General features: G+C 43.8%; 1 protein-coding gene across 1 annotated transcript in view; it reads left to right on the top strand.

Annotated features, from left to right (window-relative positions):
* Positions 1 to 16,254, top strand: part of STARD7 (StAR related lipid transfer domain containing 7) — a 396,226-nt gene that overhangs the window by 320,079 nt on the left and 59,893 nt on the right. The gene's annotated exons all lie outside the window — the stretch shown is intronic.

Raw genomic sequence — 16,254 nt, 5'->3', positions numbered from 1 at the left:
GAGTAGAGGATAATTTACAGTGCTTTATTGACATGTTGGAGGAAAATGAATTATTTGCAAAAGTTGATTCTGTGCTGGTGATTGGGTGGGTATGTATCACAAGTTAAATACATTTCATGCTTCAACTTGGTAAAGGAAATTGTGTGTCTGTGTGTGTGTTTTCACATGTTGTTTCTTGTCTCCTCCTGCTGATCCAAACCGCTTGGAATTCTCCCTGTGCAAGTGTGGTAAGGTCTGTACAGGGGAAGAGGACATGGAGTGGTGCACTAAGCAAGAGCCATTAAGGGTACAGTGCATGATGGAATGGGTGGAGGCCCATAATGGTTCACCAGACAGCTTCAGAAACAGATATGTTACTCTCTTATATATATACACACACACATTTGTATTTGTAAAAATGTCCAGCTAGTGAGTCACAGTGCTGATCATTTTGGAGCTGGGAATCTGCAAGTGCACTGTTGTCAAACTGTTCACAGTTGTCACTTGTCTGAAATGTCTTTCAGATCTTCCTGGTGACAAAGCTCCTTACCCAGGAAATTTATTGGTACCAGAGGACCGATAATACCCAACCATGGGAGACATACACTTTCCAGCAGAGACCATTCTTTAGCTACAAATAACTGATATGCACACCTCTTTTGCATGTACACGTGCATACATTTGTCTGAATTTTGGATGGTTGTTGCTAACATCGAAGAAACAGAGGATAAATATGATGGACTGTGTCTGCTGTTTATAGAGAAGTCAGTATCTTTAGATTGCATTTCATTGTTACAAACTTTAAACACATTCTGGCGCTACTTTCACTTTCTGTAGTTCTGATTATCTTTCAACTGTAGATCAGGTAATCTTTAACTGCAAACAGAAGTTGCAAAAGAAGTTAGTACTCGAGTTTTTGTCACAGTGTTACCATCCTTGATGAGGATTTACAAGTCTACATTACTTCTGTGCTACTGGGTATTGGCAAGGTGCAAGATATTTTCCATGTCTTACTTCCAAGTAAAATACATTTTGCAGGATTTGCCAGTGCTGTTTGTGGTCACAGATATGTCATTTGTTTTTGAGCCTTTATACTTAGCAGTTAAGATGGAAGGTATTTATGAACAACAGACATGCTTGTATTGGCCTAAACTCTTGACTGCCCTCCCTGTGTTGCCTTTTTCATCCTAATGATACTCTTGTCAACTTTTATTTCCTGCTATCCAATTTGCAATTTACCCTGTCCATTAAAAAAGTTTACTTGGGGGTAGCCATTGTCCTTGGCTAACTAAAAACTTAAAAACTAATGCATGACACGGGATGCTTTAATGTCATATCTTTCTCTCCCTACCTACCCCTTTCTCTCTGTCTACCTACCCTTTTCTGTCTCGCTACTTCACTCTCTCTACACCTTTCTCTCTGTCTGTGTACCCCTTTCTCTCTTGTCTCTTTGTACCCCTTTCTCTCTCTCTACCCCTTTCTGTCTTGCTCTCTCTCTCTCTCTCTACCCCTTTCTGTCTTGCTTGCTTTCTCTATCTTCCCCTTTGTGTCTCTCTCTGCCCCTTCCTGTCTCTCTCTCTCTTTGCCTCTGCCCCTTTCTCTCTGCCCGTTTCTGTCTCTGTCTCGCTGTCTACCACTTGGGGCTCTCTCTCTCTTGCTGTCTCTCACTCACTCTCTCTACCTCTTTCTCTATACACCTTTCTCTCTCTTTCAACCCCTCTTTCACTCATTCCCCCTTTCTCTCTCCCCTTTTTCTATACCCCGTTCTCTCTATATATACCCCTTTCACTCTCATTCCCCCTTTCTCTCTGTCTCTCTACCCCTTTCTTTGTCCTTTCTCTGTCCCTTTCTCTACTCTCTCTCGCTCGCTACCCCTTTTTCTGTCTCTTGCTGCCGCTCTCCCTACTGCTTTGTCTCTCACTCTCTCTACCCCATTCTTTCTCTTTCTACCCCTTTCTGTCCCTCTCTGCCTTTTTTCTCTCTTTACTTCTTTCTGTCTGTCTCTTTACCCCTTTTTTGTCTGTCTCTTTACCCCCTTTCTTTTGCTCTCGCTACCCCTTTCTGTCTCTGCCCCTTTCTCTCACTTTTGCTCTCTATACCTTTCTATCTCTCTCTATCTTTTTCTCTCTCACTACCCCTTTTTCTCTTTCTAGCCTCTCTGTCTCTCCCCCTCTCTATCACTACCCCTTTTTCTCTCTCTCCCCTTTCTCTCTACCCCTCTGTCTCTCTTGCTGTCTCTTTACCCCTTGGTGTCTCTCTACCCACCTCTGTCTACCCCTTCCACTGTCTCACTCTCTACCCCTTCTCTCTCTCTCTCTCTAACCCTCTCTCTCTCTTGCTCACTCTCTCCCGCTTTGTCTCTCTCTCTCTCTCTCTCTTCCCCTTTTTCTCTTTCTACCCCTTTCTGTCTCTGTCTACCCATTTGTCCCTCTCTCTCTACCCACTTATCTTTCTCTACCCACTTATCTCTCTCTCTACCCACTTATCTCTCTCTCTACCCACTTATCTCTCTCTCTAACCACTTATCTCTCTCTCTCTCTACCCACTTATCTCTCTCTCTCTCTCTACCCACTTATCTCTCTCTCTCTCTACCCACTTATCTCTCTTTCTCTCTCTCTACCCACTTATCTCTCTTTCTCTCTCTCTACCCGTTTCTGTCTTTCTCTACCCCTTTCTCTTGCTCTCTTTATCCCTCTCTGTCTCTCACTCTCTATCCCTGTTTCTCTCTCTACCCCTTTTTCTCTCTCCCCCCTCTGTCTCTCTTGCTGTCCCTCTACCCCTTTCTCTGTCTCGCACTCTACTCCTCTCTACCCCTTACTCTCTCGCTGTCTCTACCCCTCGCTCTCTCTACCCCTCGCTCTCTCTCTACCCCTCGCTCTCTCTACCCCTCGCTCTCTCTACCCCTCGCTCTCTCTACCCCTCACTCTCTCTCCCCCTCGCTGTCTCTCTCTACTCCTTACTCTCTTTCGCTCTCTCTACCCCTTACTCTCTCTTCCCTCTCTCTCTACCCCCTTACTCTCTCTCCCTCTCTCTCTACACCTTACTCTCACTCCCTCTCTCTCTACCCCTTACTCTCTCTCCCTCTCTCTCTACCCCTTTCTCTATCTGTCTCTCTCTCTACCCTTTATTCTCTCTCCCTCTCTCTACCCCTTATTCTCTCTCCCTCTCTCTACCCCTTTCTCTCTAACCCTTTCATTCTCTCGCTTTGTCTCGAACCCTTTCACTCTCTCTCTGTCTCGAACCCTTTCACTCTCTCTCTCTGTCTCGAACCCTTTCACTCTCTCTCTCTGTCTCGAACCCTTTCACTCTCTCTCTCTGTCTCGAACCCTTTCACTCTCTCTCTCTCTGTCTCGAACCCTTTCACTCTCTCTCTCTGTCTCGAACCCTTTCACTCTCTCTCTCTGTCTCGAACCCTTTCACTCTCTCTCTCTGTCTCGAACCCTTTCACTCTCTCGCTTTCTCTCTAACCCTTTCACTCTCTCACTTTCTGTCTAACCCTTTCACTCTCTCACTTTCTCTCTACCCCTTTCACTCTCTCGCTACCACTTTTACTCTCTTGCTCCCCTTTTCTCTTGCTCTCGCAGTCACCCTTTTCTCTGTCAGTGCACCCCTTTTTATCTTTACCCCTTGGTCTCTCTCTCTCCCTACCGCTTTGTCTCTTGCTCTGTCTCTACCCTTTTCGTGCTCTCTACCACTTTCACTCTCTCTCTACTCTTTTAGCTCACTTGCTCTCCCTCTCTCAGATTTTTCCACTCCCTTGTGCTCTCTACCCCTCATGCTCTTTCTTTCCCTCTCTCTCTTTACCACTTTCTGTCTACCCCTTTCTCTGTCTCTTGCTCTCTACCACTTTGTCTCTCTATCCCTTTTTCCTCTCTCTTCCCCTTTTTCCTCTCTCTTCCCCTTTCTCTCTCTCTCTCTCTCTATATACCCCTTTCTCTTTCTCTCAGTCTCCCCCCTACCCACCTCATACATCTGTGGGCATCTCTGAGTTGCCATTCCATGTACTGTATATGTTTAGGATGTGGGAGGACCCTGTAGTACCTGGACAAAATTCAAATGGAGGGTGGCTAGGCAGACTCTGCAAGGAAGGCACTTCATTCGAGCACTTAACTGGAGAACCTGTTGCTGTGAGACAATGGTGCTACTCTGTGTTGCCCTAAATGTATTAGTAGACCGTCTTAGGTCTTTAATCTTCTCTCTCTCTTTCCCCAAATACAAGCCCATTTCTACCTTTTTGTCTTTTTATTTTGTAAGTCTTCCCTAAATCTTTATATTTTCTCTGCTTACTATTTGGTCATGTTTGTAAGATGGTGGTGGTAATTATTCTGCACATGAACTCTTAAGGCATATGTAAGTATTTAGTTGTGCAAGTTGTTAATTCTTTAATTTCTGTGGCTTTTGTTTGGCTCTTGGCTAAACAAGATAATTGGAAAGCCCTCTTACCTGGTCAAACGAAAACTGCTGGGATATTCTTTTTTTCTGTTCTGCACCTGCATTTCACTGCTTCCTGTCTGTCTGCTGGTAGTCGCTGGCTCTCCTTGTTGTTGTCATGGGAAATGCATGAGTTCAGCAGTCATTGAGGAGAGTATACTTTGAATTATAAGTGCTGTGCTCAAGTAGCCATTCGATGCTGTTGCAAAATTATCACTGACATTGCACTTTCTTCCTTGTAGTGTAATTGGATTCTTAATTTGTCATCCATAGACTGCTAGTGATTTAGCTGCATCATTTTTTGACACTGACACCTTTGCCAAGTGGTGCTGATGAAACATGCCACCTGCTTTGTATGCTTCCTTTTGCTTTGTAGTTTAAAACACTTAGTGTTAAAAGTAGTAAATTTGACATGTCTTTGTTGAAGTAATGGGTGGAGGTGATGGAAAAGATGGATATTTTTTGGTAGAGTGAGAGTGTTTCAAGGGAGAAAAAATCTGAGAGTCAGGGTAGAGTCTCCGTGATGCTCTATACCTGCCACAGTGAGGAGCTAAAAAAGTTTTAGGATTGAATGTTGAGTTCAGAGATGGGACTGGAAGCCATACAAGCTGGATTGTGGAACTTAAGTGGATTGCTGCTTTATAACGGAAAAGACCGGGAGTTATTGCAATAGATGGTGTGGGACACCTGCATGACCAGCAAGCATTGGTGCTACTAGTTAAACAACAACAGAGTCCGATACATTACAAAGCTACTGAGACAGGTAAAAAGCTTTAACGTGGAGAAAGTGAGAGGTAACTGGGCTGCAAAACAAGATGAGAAAATGAAATTTAAGGTTGCATGGCATTTGGAAGGTGAAAATAACTAATTTTTTGGACTATATGAAATCTAATGTTGCAAGCTGGACTGGGTTTGTTAGTCAACTTGGGCATCCTGCTCATTAAGAGCCTGCTGTTGCCAGAATCTGATGTCCAGTATGAGAAGCCTGTAACACAGACTTTTTGAAATTTAATGTATTTATTTATTGATATTTGATTACTTAGGGAAGTCTGACTCGGTAGGTGTCCATTTTCCACGGAGACTGAGTGTGAAAAGCTCCAGAGTATTAGAGAAACATTTTAAGAACAATAATTTTATAGTCTTCAAAAATAATACAAAAAAACTACAGTTTAAATAATTATAACAAATTAAACATAATGTGAAAACATTGGTTAAGCATCATTGCAACTTGCATAACAATGATTTAATTTTTAGAGAAATTAAGGGTAAGTTAGCATAATGCAAATGAAAATTGGAATATGAAGTGAGAGAAAACAGGGTTGTGGCATATTTATAGAGTCAGGGGAGAGGAAGTGAGTAAAGTAAGGAGGTGTAAGGTATGAACAGGTACTTTTTCATATTTAGGGATGAAGTATATCCTGGGGTTGAGCAAGAACAGGCCAAGATTTTGGCTAACAAGTCTTTCAGAACGGTTTTAAAGGACTGGAGGGGAGGGTATTTGACATGATGGATACTGGTAAGAAGTTCCATGCCTTAACAACTTGGTATGAGTACAGCCCATGCTCAGCAGATTTGATAGGTCTGTGGACAGAGGAGTTTTTGGTCACTGGATCATAATGACCAAGCAGGAACATAGTTGTGTATGTTATTTAGTGCTGGAGAAGCAGATGAATGTAATTTTATAGGTGGTAAGAAGCAATGAAGTTGTTTGATGGGGGTGACTAATCAGTTTGGCCTTTTTAGTGCTATACAGTGGTGGGTTCTGAAAGTGGTATTTTGCTGGAAATTTAGTCACTTTATTATAGTATCATTCAAGTATTGCTTTTTGTGATGCTTAGTGAGGGGATGAGGTAAGTAGTGGTAAATTTAGTTTTGTTGCATTGGTGAGAAAGTTTTTAGTGCTGTAAAGCATCCGTAGTTTTTGGTGAGTTTTTTATGCAATTGTGTATATGCAGGACACATTTAAGGTTGTCATCCACTACCATCTCTAAGATTTCATTAAGAGAAATGACTTCAGTGGTTGCACTAAAAGATGAGGAGTTTGTATTTTCTTGAGAGGGGGATTTTTTGTGGGGGCTATTAGTAGTTTGTGTTTTTGGAGGGGGGAATTGAGCATGAGTTGAGAGATTCAAAGCCATATTTCAGTTGTTAAAACTTCCTGAGTAATTTTTGGAGATGTGCATATGAGTGAGGAGTCATCTGCATATTTTATTTAGGAAGCCTTTTGTGTAGATTTTTGGAGGTTGTTGGTGAGAAAGTTACAGGAAGGGACCAAGGAATAGAGCCTTGTGGTAAACTTGTGGTGACAAGGAGGTATGGAGAGAGGTTGGAGTGCCATTTTATTGGCTGATACTTACTGAACATGTAGAACGGTAGGCTGAAATAGACTGAGAGAGGACATTTGAAGTAGAAGTTTGCTGTGTCTAAGGCTTTAGACAAGTCTAGAAATAAGGAGTAGACCAGTTTGCTATTTTTAGCTTTAGTGACAGCATCTGTTAAGGTTAGAAGTGCAGTGTTAGTACTATGGGAGGGGTAGAAATTGTGTTGAATGGGAGGATTTAAGTTCTTCCTGTGGGAGGAGGTCTAACAGTTGTTTTTGAATGTATTTTTCAAGCATTTTGGAGGGGGGATAAGATTGCTGCAGGTCTAAAGTTGGTTAGGTCTGTAGAATTATTTTTGTTCTCCCAGAGAGAGGGAATGTGGGAGGTCTGTCCATGTCACTGTTGCAGTATTGTTTACTAAAGGATTCCCTGCCTTGGGTAGCCCAACATTTGGCCAGTATACAAAAGCCTTAGGATTTTATAGAAGTTGTACGTCATACATATACTCTCCACTCAAGGTGTAGGGCATAAAGGTGATGTATGGATGTACATACCTCAGAACTTATTTAAACACCATCATTGTCATTCTGAACGCTCCTCCTTCTGTGCTGGTTACAGAGACCTGTTTCAGATAAGTGCCCCATTGGGGGTTCTTGTCATCTTTTCTTTGTTTTTTAGTGTTATGGGTTTGCATGTCATCCAGAAAGAGAAAATATCAGTGTGGGAGGCAGATTCCCCATAAGGATAGTCACAAGCAGTATCTTTTCTGTTTGGGTGCTTCTCACAACCATATGAAGTGTTCTGTCCTTAAGACCCTATGTAGTTGTCTCTCCTCCTTGTCCATCTACCAATGGCTTAAATTGTTGGCACAGGGTGCGATGGCAGAATTTTCTGGTCCCAAAGGTCAGCTGCCAGCTAAGAAAAAGGCCTGAAGAGTTGGGCCTGATTTGTCTGCTGTCCCATTTCCCCAGACATCTCTTTCAGGGAATCCCCTGGTTGTTGCGTCAGATTACCTTGCCACTAACCGTATCTGAGGCAGCCATGGATCCGATTTCTCACATGTCCTCGGAGGCTGTACAGACTTGCATTACAGATATTGAGTGAGAACCTCAGCTGATAATTTCAGAGGGTAATTCTGCACATACTTGGTTGGGTAGTGATTCCTGCTACACGAGCTGAATGTAGGCCAAGGGTCTGAACCTCCTAGGGTGGTTAGGACACAGACATCCCTCGAAAGAAAAAATAAAGAAACAAGCAAGCATGATGTTCTTCATCTCACATTGCTGCAGTCCTTACATATGGGTAGTCCGCTGTCCTCGGTCGGCCCGAATACCAAAGTATTAGGCTGACGTCGGTCATGGGCGCTCAGAACTGACATCAGAGCGTCAGGGTATAAAAGCGCATGACCGACGTCATATCCTCAGTCTTTTTTGCCGCATGGTCCGATGCAGAAGCAGCGTTGCAAGTGCCGTTCGGCGTTCTGAAATTTTCGAATTCCGAGTTTCAGACAGAAACCAAGTTGGGCTAAGTACCCCGTTGGGGAATATTTTTGTTTTTTCTTGCCTCAGTTAACTACCGGATGTCAGAAAAAGTGAATAATTGTATTTCTTGTGGGAAACAGATACCGCATAGGGATTATCACTCTCTTTGCATTCCTTGTTTGGGACCGGACCACGACGTAGTCGGGTGTCAGTTTTGTGCTAGGTTTAATAAGCGCACTATTAAAAGGAGGTTAGATTGTGCTAGGTTAGTCTTTGGTAAGCGGTGTAATTATACTATGCCGTCGGATCCTCCGACGCCCGCTTCCACGAAGAAGCGCAAAGACAAATCCTTGAAAACTAGACAGGTTGATTCGTCCGCTTCGGACGCCGGTCCTGCAGAAGCTACAGTAGAGCAGGGGGATCCGGCTGAAGTTTCTGTTGAGTCTCAGGGGGAAACCTTGATTTTGCAGGATGTGGCCTCCCAGGAATCAGGTCAGGCTGAAGGGGCCTCTCAAGTTACTGTTCTCCCTTCTATGCCTAAGGTGGTTAGGCCTTCTGCTCCTATTTCTAAGGCTTCTTCTAAGGGCAGGTCTGTTTTGCCTTCCTCTGGTGTCCCTTCAGGTACTTCAGGGTCTGTGCCTAAAAAGCACATGCTTAAAATGGCAGAAGATTTGATTACTTTAATTAGAGGTTCTATGCCCCCTCCTGATAAGAGGCCTAGGGTGGAGCCAGAGTTGGAAAGTTTGGATCAGGCCTCAGATGACTCAGAGTCTTCTGCTGAAGATATTTTAGATTTTCATCCTTATTCGGATTCTGATGCAGAGGATTCCACTCCTTCTGCTTCTCCTCCAGAGGATTTTTCATTTTCAGAAACTCTGCATTCCATGAGGGAGCATTTTAAGTGGGAAGGACAGGATTTCTCTGATTCACGAAAGAGGCTTAGGGAATTCTTGTTTTTACCACAGCATAGACCCTTGGCTATACCTCCTGTTTTGGATGTTGTTCAAGATGTTTTTTCGGAGGCTTCCCTTAATCCAGATTCTTTGCCTCCTGCGCCAGTTAAACCGGACAGATATTACAGGGTGCCTGAGGCTCATAAATATCTGTATAAGAGTCCTAGGGCAGACCCAGAAACTATTAGTCAGGGGCCTAAGGGTGTTAGAGCCTCTGTTGTAAAGAATCCGGTTCCTCTAGATAAGGAAGCTAGAGCTTTGGATAGATGGGGTAAGAAGGTGTATACCTCTTCTACTTTAGCTATGAGGGCTTGAAATTGCCAGTTTCATATGTTGAAGTATCAGAATTTCCTCCTTTCTCAGCTAAAATCTAAAGTGGATGCTTTGGCAGAGGGTATAGAGTGTAAAGAATTGCAGGATTTAGTACATGTCTCTGAACAGGTGGGTAAGCATTCTTTGCAATGTGGTTTTGATGCTGTACAGGCCTCTTCTAGGGTGGCTGCCACTGGTTCAGTTCTTCGTAGGCACGCCTGGCTTAAAGATCAGAATTTGTCCGAGCATGTTAAGACTAGAATTCTGGATGCCCCTTTACAGTCTGAAGTTTTGTTTGGTCCCCCTGTGGAGTCGGTTTTGAAGAAAATGGAAGACAAGGTTAAGTCTATGCAGACTGTTAAAGATTTTTTGCAGGTGCAACCACCAAAGTTTAGTAGAAATTGGCCTGCTAAGGGGTGGACGTACCCTTCTTCTGATTCTCAGTCTAGGGGTAGATCTAGACGTGGCAGGGGCAGAGCTCACAGTACATTCAGGCCTAGAACTTGGAGTTCGCCTGCACAATCTGCAGGTGAGGGCAGGGGCCAGTCCTTTCGTAAACAGGCCCAATGACCTGCATTTTCAGCTGCCAGTTTCTTCTTGCCTGGCAGCTCCTTTGGGAGGAAAGTTGGCACTTTTCAAGCAAAACTGGCTTTTAGTCACCCAGGACAAATGGGTATTGGACATTATAAACCGAGGCTACAAGTTCTATTTCCATACATTGCCTCCTTTCAAAGGCATGCCAGACGTTCCTCCTCGGCAAAGGATAGAGGCTCACAAGCAGATTTCTTTACTTCTTCAAATAGGAGCTATACAGCCAGTTCCTCTGTCAGAAGTGGGCCTAGGATTTTACTCTCGCCTGTTCCTAGTACCAAAGAAAGGGAACACGTGGAGACCAATTTTAGATTTATCTATCCTCAACACTTATCTGGACATTCCAAAGTTCAAAATGCTGACGTTACAACAGCTTTTACCTCTGTTGGGAAAAGATCACTGGATGGTAACTCTGGATCTCAAAGAGGCTTATCTTCATGTTCCTATCAGGCCCAGTTGCAGGAGGTACCTGCGTTTTCGGGCTGGAAATTTACATTATCAGTTCTCTGCATTGCCCTTTGGCTTATCTACTGCGCCCAGAGTGTTCACAAAGGTTCTGGCTCCAGTGATAGCCTTTTTCAGGTTAAGAGGAATACAGATTTATCCTTATTTGGACGATTGCCTGATTATTGCACAAGACAAGGACGAACTTCTTCATCATCTACAGTATGTGATGGTAGTGTTAAGATGCCTAGGGTATTCTGTGAGCGAAACAAAGTCCAGTCTAGTACCCTCTCAGGACATGTGCTTTCTGGGTGTGAGACTGAATACAGCTTCTCAGATGGCTTTTTTGACCCCGGACAAACAAAGAAGCCTTTCTCTTTATTTCCATCAAATGTCTCTACAGTCCAGGCTGACTGCAAGGACAGTCCTTCAAGCCTTGGGGTTCATGGCATCTTGTATTCTGGTGCTTCCCAATGCCAAACTGCATATGAGGAAGCTTCAGTGGTATCTCAAAATGTATGGACACAACACTGCCAAGATCTGGACACTGTCATTCAGATAATACCTTGCATTCAGAAGGAATTTTTGTGGTGGGCTCAGGAATGTCACCTAAACAAGGGACTATCTGTGACCCGACCAGAGGCGAGTCAGATTCTAACGACAGATGCCTCGGACAAGGCTTGGGGAGCACACCTCAATGGAAAATGGGTGCAAGACACGTGGCCTGTCAAACTTCTACATTTGCATATCAACTTGAAAGAGATGTTAGCAGTCCAATTTGCATTGATGGCTTTCAAGGATTTACTTCTCCCAGGGCAGGTGTTGATTCAAACAGACAACACTACTGTCATGTGGTACATCAACAAGCAAGGGGGAACCCATTCGTACCCTCTTTGCAGGCAAGCGATGATTTTGTGGGAGACTGCTCTCAGTTTACACCTCAATCTTCAGGCAAGGTTTCTACCAGGAGCACAGAACTCCTTAGCAGATGTGCTGAGCAGACAAATAGTGGATCCTCACGAGTGGAAATTGGATCCTCATGTATTTCAAAAGTTGACAGTGTTATGGGGGACTCCAGACATAGATCTGTTCGCTTCTCCACTAAATTACCAGTTGCCAAAGTTTTGCACAAAAATGTTTCATTCCACAGCTTGGAGGGTGGATGCTCTATCATTCAGTTGGAGCAATCTTCATGTCTACGCCTTTCCACCTCTGCCTCTCATTCCCAAGGTACTCTTGAAGGCCAGAAAAGACAAGCCATCCATGATTCTGATAGCGCGGATTGGCCTCGACAGCACTGGTACCCACTACTGAGGAGTTTAGTACGGGAGCCTCCATGGCCTCTGCCTTTGATTCCGCATCTTCTGTCTCAGGAGGGCAATCACTTCCTCAATGTCAAGATTCAGTCTCTGCATCTCACAGCCTGGCATATTCTGTTTTAGACCCTGGAGGGTCTCAGCTTCCACAACAAGTTTTGAATGTTATTTTGGAGGCCAGAAGGCCTAGTACAAGGAAAGTTTACGCTGATAAATGGAGGAGATTTTTTATTTGGAGCAAAGCAAAGGACTTTGATGTTTCCAAGCCTGATTTAAGTGTTTCTCTTCAATATCTTACTGAGTTATTGGACAAGGGTTTGTCTTTCTCCTCGATAAAGGTTCATGCTGCAGCCATTTCTGCTCGCTATGACTGTGACCCTCCTTTATTTTCTCATCCTTTGTTTAAGCAATTTCTTAGAGGGGCAAAGAACATAAGACCCCCACGTAGAGCTCCTACTCCTGCTTGGGATCTCAATTTTGTGTTGGAAAAACTTACTCTACAACCTTTTGAGCCTGCAGCTACTGCCGAGTTAAAGTATTTATCATGGAAGACTGCTTTTTTGTTGGCCATTACCTCTGCAAGAAGGGTTTCTGAATTACAGGCCCTTATGGCAGTGGAACCTTTCCTGATTTTCCATAAGGATAGGGTATCTTTGCGTACTAATCCTTCCTTTATGCCTAAAGTGGTTTCTAGTGTGGCCTTGAACCAAACTATTCATTTGCCTACTTTCTATGCTAACCCCCAAAATAAAGGGAGAAGATTTTGCATACTTTGGATATTCACAGGCAGTTGCGTTATTATTTGAGCAGAACCAAGGGGTTCAGGCAGTCTCAGCAGTTGTTTGTTTCTTTTGCTTTGGGTTCTCAGGGAAAACCTGTGTCAAAACAAACTATTTCTAAGTGGATTGGTTTTTGTATTTCTTTCTGTTATTCCCATCATGGTAAGGAGATTCCGGCTGGAATCAGGCCTCATTCCACTAGAGCTACTGCCACTTCTACTGCCTTTCTAAGAGGGGTAGCTACAAAGATATTTTGGAAGCAGCCACTTGGAGTTCAGTCCATACTTTTTCTAAACATTACCACCTTCCTCTTTATTCTAAGTCTAGGGCTGGATTTGCCACTGCAATATTACAGGGCATTTTAGCAGCCCCTAATGCTTTATGATTTTGCCATCCTCCCTTTACCTCTGCTTTGGGATTCTACCCATATGTAAGGACTGCAGCAATGTGAGATGAAGAACATAGTACAGTTTTGTACCTACCATAAATGTAGATGTTCGAAGATCCACATTGCTGCAGTCCAATTTACCCTCCCTCCTTCCCCGCTGTAGTTTGGCATGGTTATATGGTTTGGGTGATGGTTGTTGTTGGGCAGGTTTTTGGAAGGTATCCTGTTTTTGGGCGGTGGCCTTTCTTTTTAGGGCCTTCTGACATCTGGGGCAAGAAAAGACTGAGGATATGACGTCGGTCATGCGCTTTTATACCCTGACGCTCTGATGTCAGTTCTGAGCGCCCATGACCGACGTCAGCCTAATACTTTGGTATTCGGGCCGACCGAGGACAGCGGACTACCCATATGTAAGGACTGCAGCAATGTGGATCTTCGAACATCTACATTTATGGTAGGTACAAAACTGTACTTTTCCCTTGCTCCTAAAGATTTTCAGCATGAATGGTAGGATTTTGCCTAGGTGGTGTTTAATGCATTGATGGCCTTGAAGACCTCCCAAGGAGTTTCTTTACCTGCACCCCCTTGCTTGGTCCTCTACTTCACTTAGAGGCCCAGACAGCAGGACTCCTCTGAAGAGGACTTGGATTCTGGGAAACAGTCTTTGGCATGTTCCTCTCTGATTCCTTCTCCCTTAGGTTATGGCTCTGAGCAAGAAGACTCTTAGTCCAGACTCTCCATTTGAAGAACTCTGCTTTGTGGACATTTCTCATGTGGTGGAATTTTTGTAAATGGGATTGTTCTCAGGTTTCTGACGTTCAGCAGCGGTATTATGACCTCCTTCAGATGCCCCCTAAGCCTTCTGCTGTCCCACCTGTTTTGTCTGCCATTTTGGATACCTTTTCAGCAGCTTCTATGGCCACGGATTCTCATCCTCCAGCCCTTAAGAAGCTTGACAGGTTTGGTAAGGTGCCTGTGGAGTGTAAGTTTTTCTACAAATGTCCTGACCCTTCTGTAGTGTCGGTCTCTTTTTGACAAATCCTCTAAGTTTTTGCCTTCTACTAAACTGCTTCCTTCAGACAAGGACAGTAGAGTTGTGGAACAGCTGGGCAAGAAGGTATATACTGATGCCACTTTGGCCTTTCTGGCTATTAACTAGCCAGACCCATATGACCAGGTATGTTTTAGCCCTTCTTTCTCAGGCTATCTCAGACCTTCCTCATTCTGAATAGAAGGCCTTGGCCCTCTCTTTACTGGACTCTACTTCTCAAGTAAACTACCACTCTTTTAAATGTTGCTGTGATGCAGCTGATGCCTCCTGTAGAGCTGCTGCTTTTGGTTCTGTTTTGAGACGTTACTCTTGGCTTCATCTCCAGCCTTTTCCTTATGATATTAGGCTAAACTGATGGATGCTCCTAATGTTAACAAGAACCTGTTTGGCTCAGTGGCTGATGAGCTTTTTAATCCTCTGCCAGGTAAGGACAAGGCCTTGCAGGAATTGAAGCATATTTTTGTTTCTCCTATTCCTAAGTTCCAGAGGAATTGTCCATCTAAATCTGCTTTTATTTGCAGATGGCCTTGCCTTTCTCCCAGAGGTAAGAAGGGCTCTAGGCAGATTCCTCCTGCTAAGTCTACTTGGACACCCACTTCTCAAACCTCCTTTTCAAAACAAGCCAGGTTCTGTCTGACCATTTCCTCCTTTCCTGAGCCAAATACCTTTTTCTCTGTCTTTCCCTATCCCTTCCAAATTGGTTAAGGATCACTCAAGACACGTGGGTTCTGTTTGTCAGGGATACTTTATGGTGTGGATATCCCTTCTAATGTTTCTGGGCATCCCTCAGCCTCCTCAGGAACAGCTTCCTTTCTTCTCGGAACTACTTTAGGGACTTCTGGCTCAAGGCACCATTTACACTGTGCCCCTTCCCAGGAGGGGAAGTGGTTTTATTACAGAATGTTTGTAGTTCCCAGAAAGGAGGAGGGCACCTGGAGACCCATTTTGGACCTCTCTCAGCTCAACACCTTTCTGTCCTCCTCCTCTTCATACTAATCCTTCTTTTATGCCCAAGGCGGTTAATGAATTGACTCTTAGTCTGTTTTCCATTCCCAGCAGTCTGCTAGTAAGAAGGTTCTTCACACGCTGGATTTGCATAGGTAACCCAGATATTATTTGGATAAGACTAAAGCCAGTCACAAGTATGAGCAACTTTTTATTTCTCTTCATCCTAGATCTCTAGGTTTGGCCGTTTCTAAGCAAACCAGTTCTTCCTAGATTTGTAATGTCATTTCCTTTTGTTACCCTCATGGGCTCATTCTACCAGGTCTGTGCCTTCCTCTGGTGCTTTTTTCCAAGGCTTGGATACCAGTTCCATCCTTGAGGCAGCTACTTGGACTTGTGTCCATACCTTTACTAAGCATTACAAATTGGATGTTTCTAGAGTAAGGGCTGGCTTTGCCAGAGCTATCCTGCATGGGTTTCTTGGCTGTGCTGGGTCTTCTTCCTCCCAAGTTTCCTCTTGAGCTTTTGTACTCTCTCTTGAATGAAGACTACTGTAACAGTGATATGAAAGGACATAGAGTTGTGTGAAATCTTGTCATATCAGTAGATGTCCCTCTGTTCTTGTTGCATTATTTGCTTACTCCTTCCTCCCCCCTTGTTGTCTTGTCTTCTTTTTTTCATTTTGGATCCACATATTCCTCCTCTCCTTTGGACTGTTGCTCCTCCTGGGGCTATTTCGTACTGAGGTATGTACAGCCATACATCACCTTTATGCCCTATGCCTTGAGCAGGGCGCCTACATGTGACGTACGACATCCTTAAAATCCTACGGCTGGGTATACTGACCAGATGTTGGGCTACCTGTGGCAGGGGATCCCTTTAGTAAAGAATACTGCAACAGTGCAGAGAAGGACATCTACTGTTATAAGATTTTACACAACTGTATTGTACTATTAGATATAGGAGAGTTAGGCGATAAGTCCAGCCAAATGGTACTGACGTCACCAAGTAGTATTGTTTTTCTTCTGGAATTGTTATGGATGTCCAAGGTACAATATCTTCAGTGTAGCTGCATTGTTGCCAGGAGGGATGTAAAGGACACTAATGCATATTTGTTTATTTTCAGGAAAGTAGTGAGCTCTGATTAATTGAATTTGGGTATTGGTTTGTTTTAGGAAAATATGGTTGCTTGACAATATTAAAGTGGCACCTTTCTTCTTTATACTGTCATTATAGATGATAATATAGCTGGGGGGTGTAATT

The sequence above is a fragment of the Protopterus annectens genome, chromosome 9.part0 (assembly GCF_019279795.1).
Source record: "Protopterus annectens isolate FY-2018-M chromosome 9.part0, PAN1.0, whole genome shotgun sequence".
NCBI lineage: Eukaryota > Metazoa > Chordata > Ceratodontiformes > Protopteridae > Protopterus > Protopterus annectens.
The sequence above is the reverse complement of the archived record's forward strand: the minus strand, read 5'-3'. Positions and strand labels throughout refer to the sequence as shown.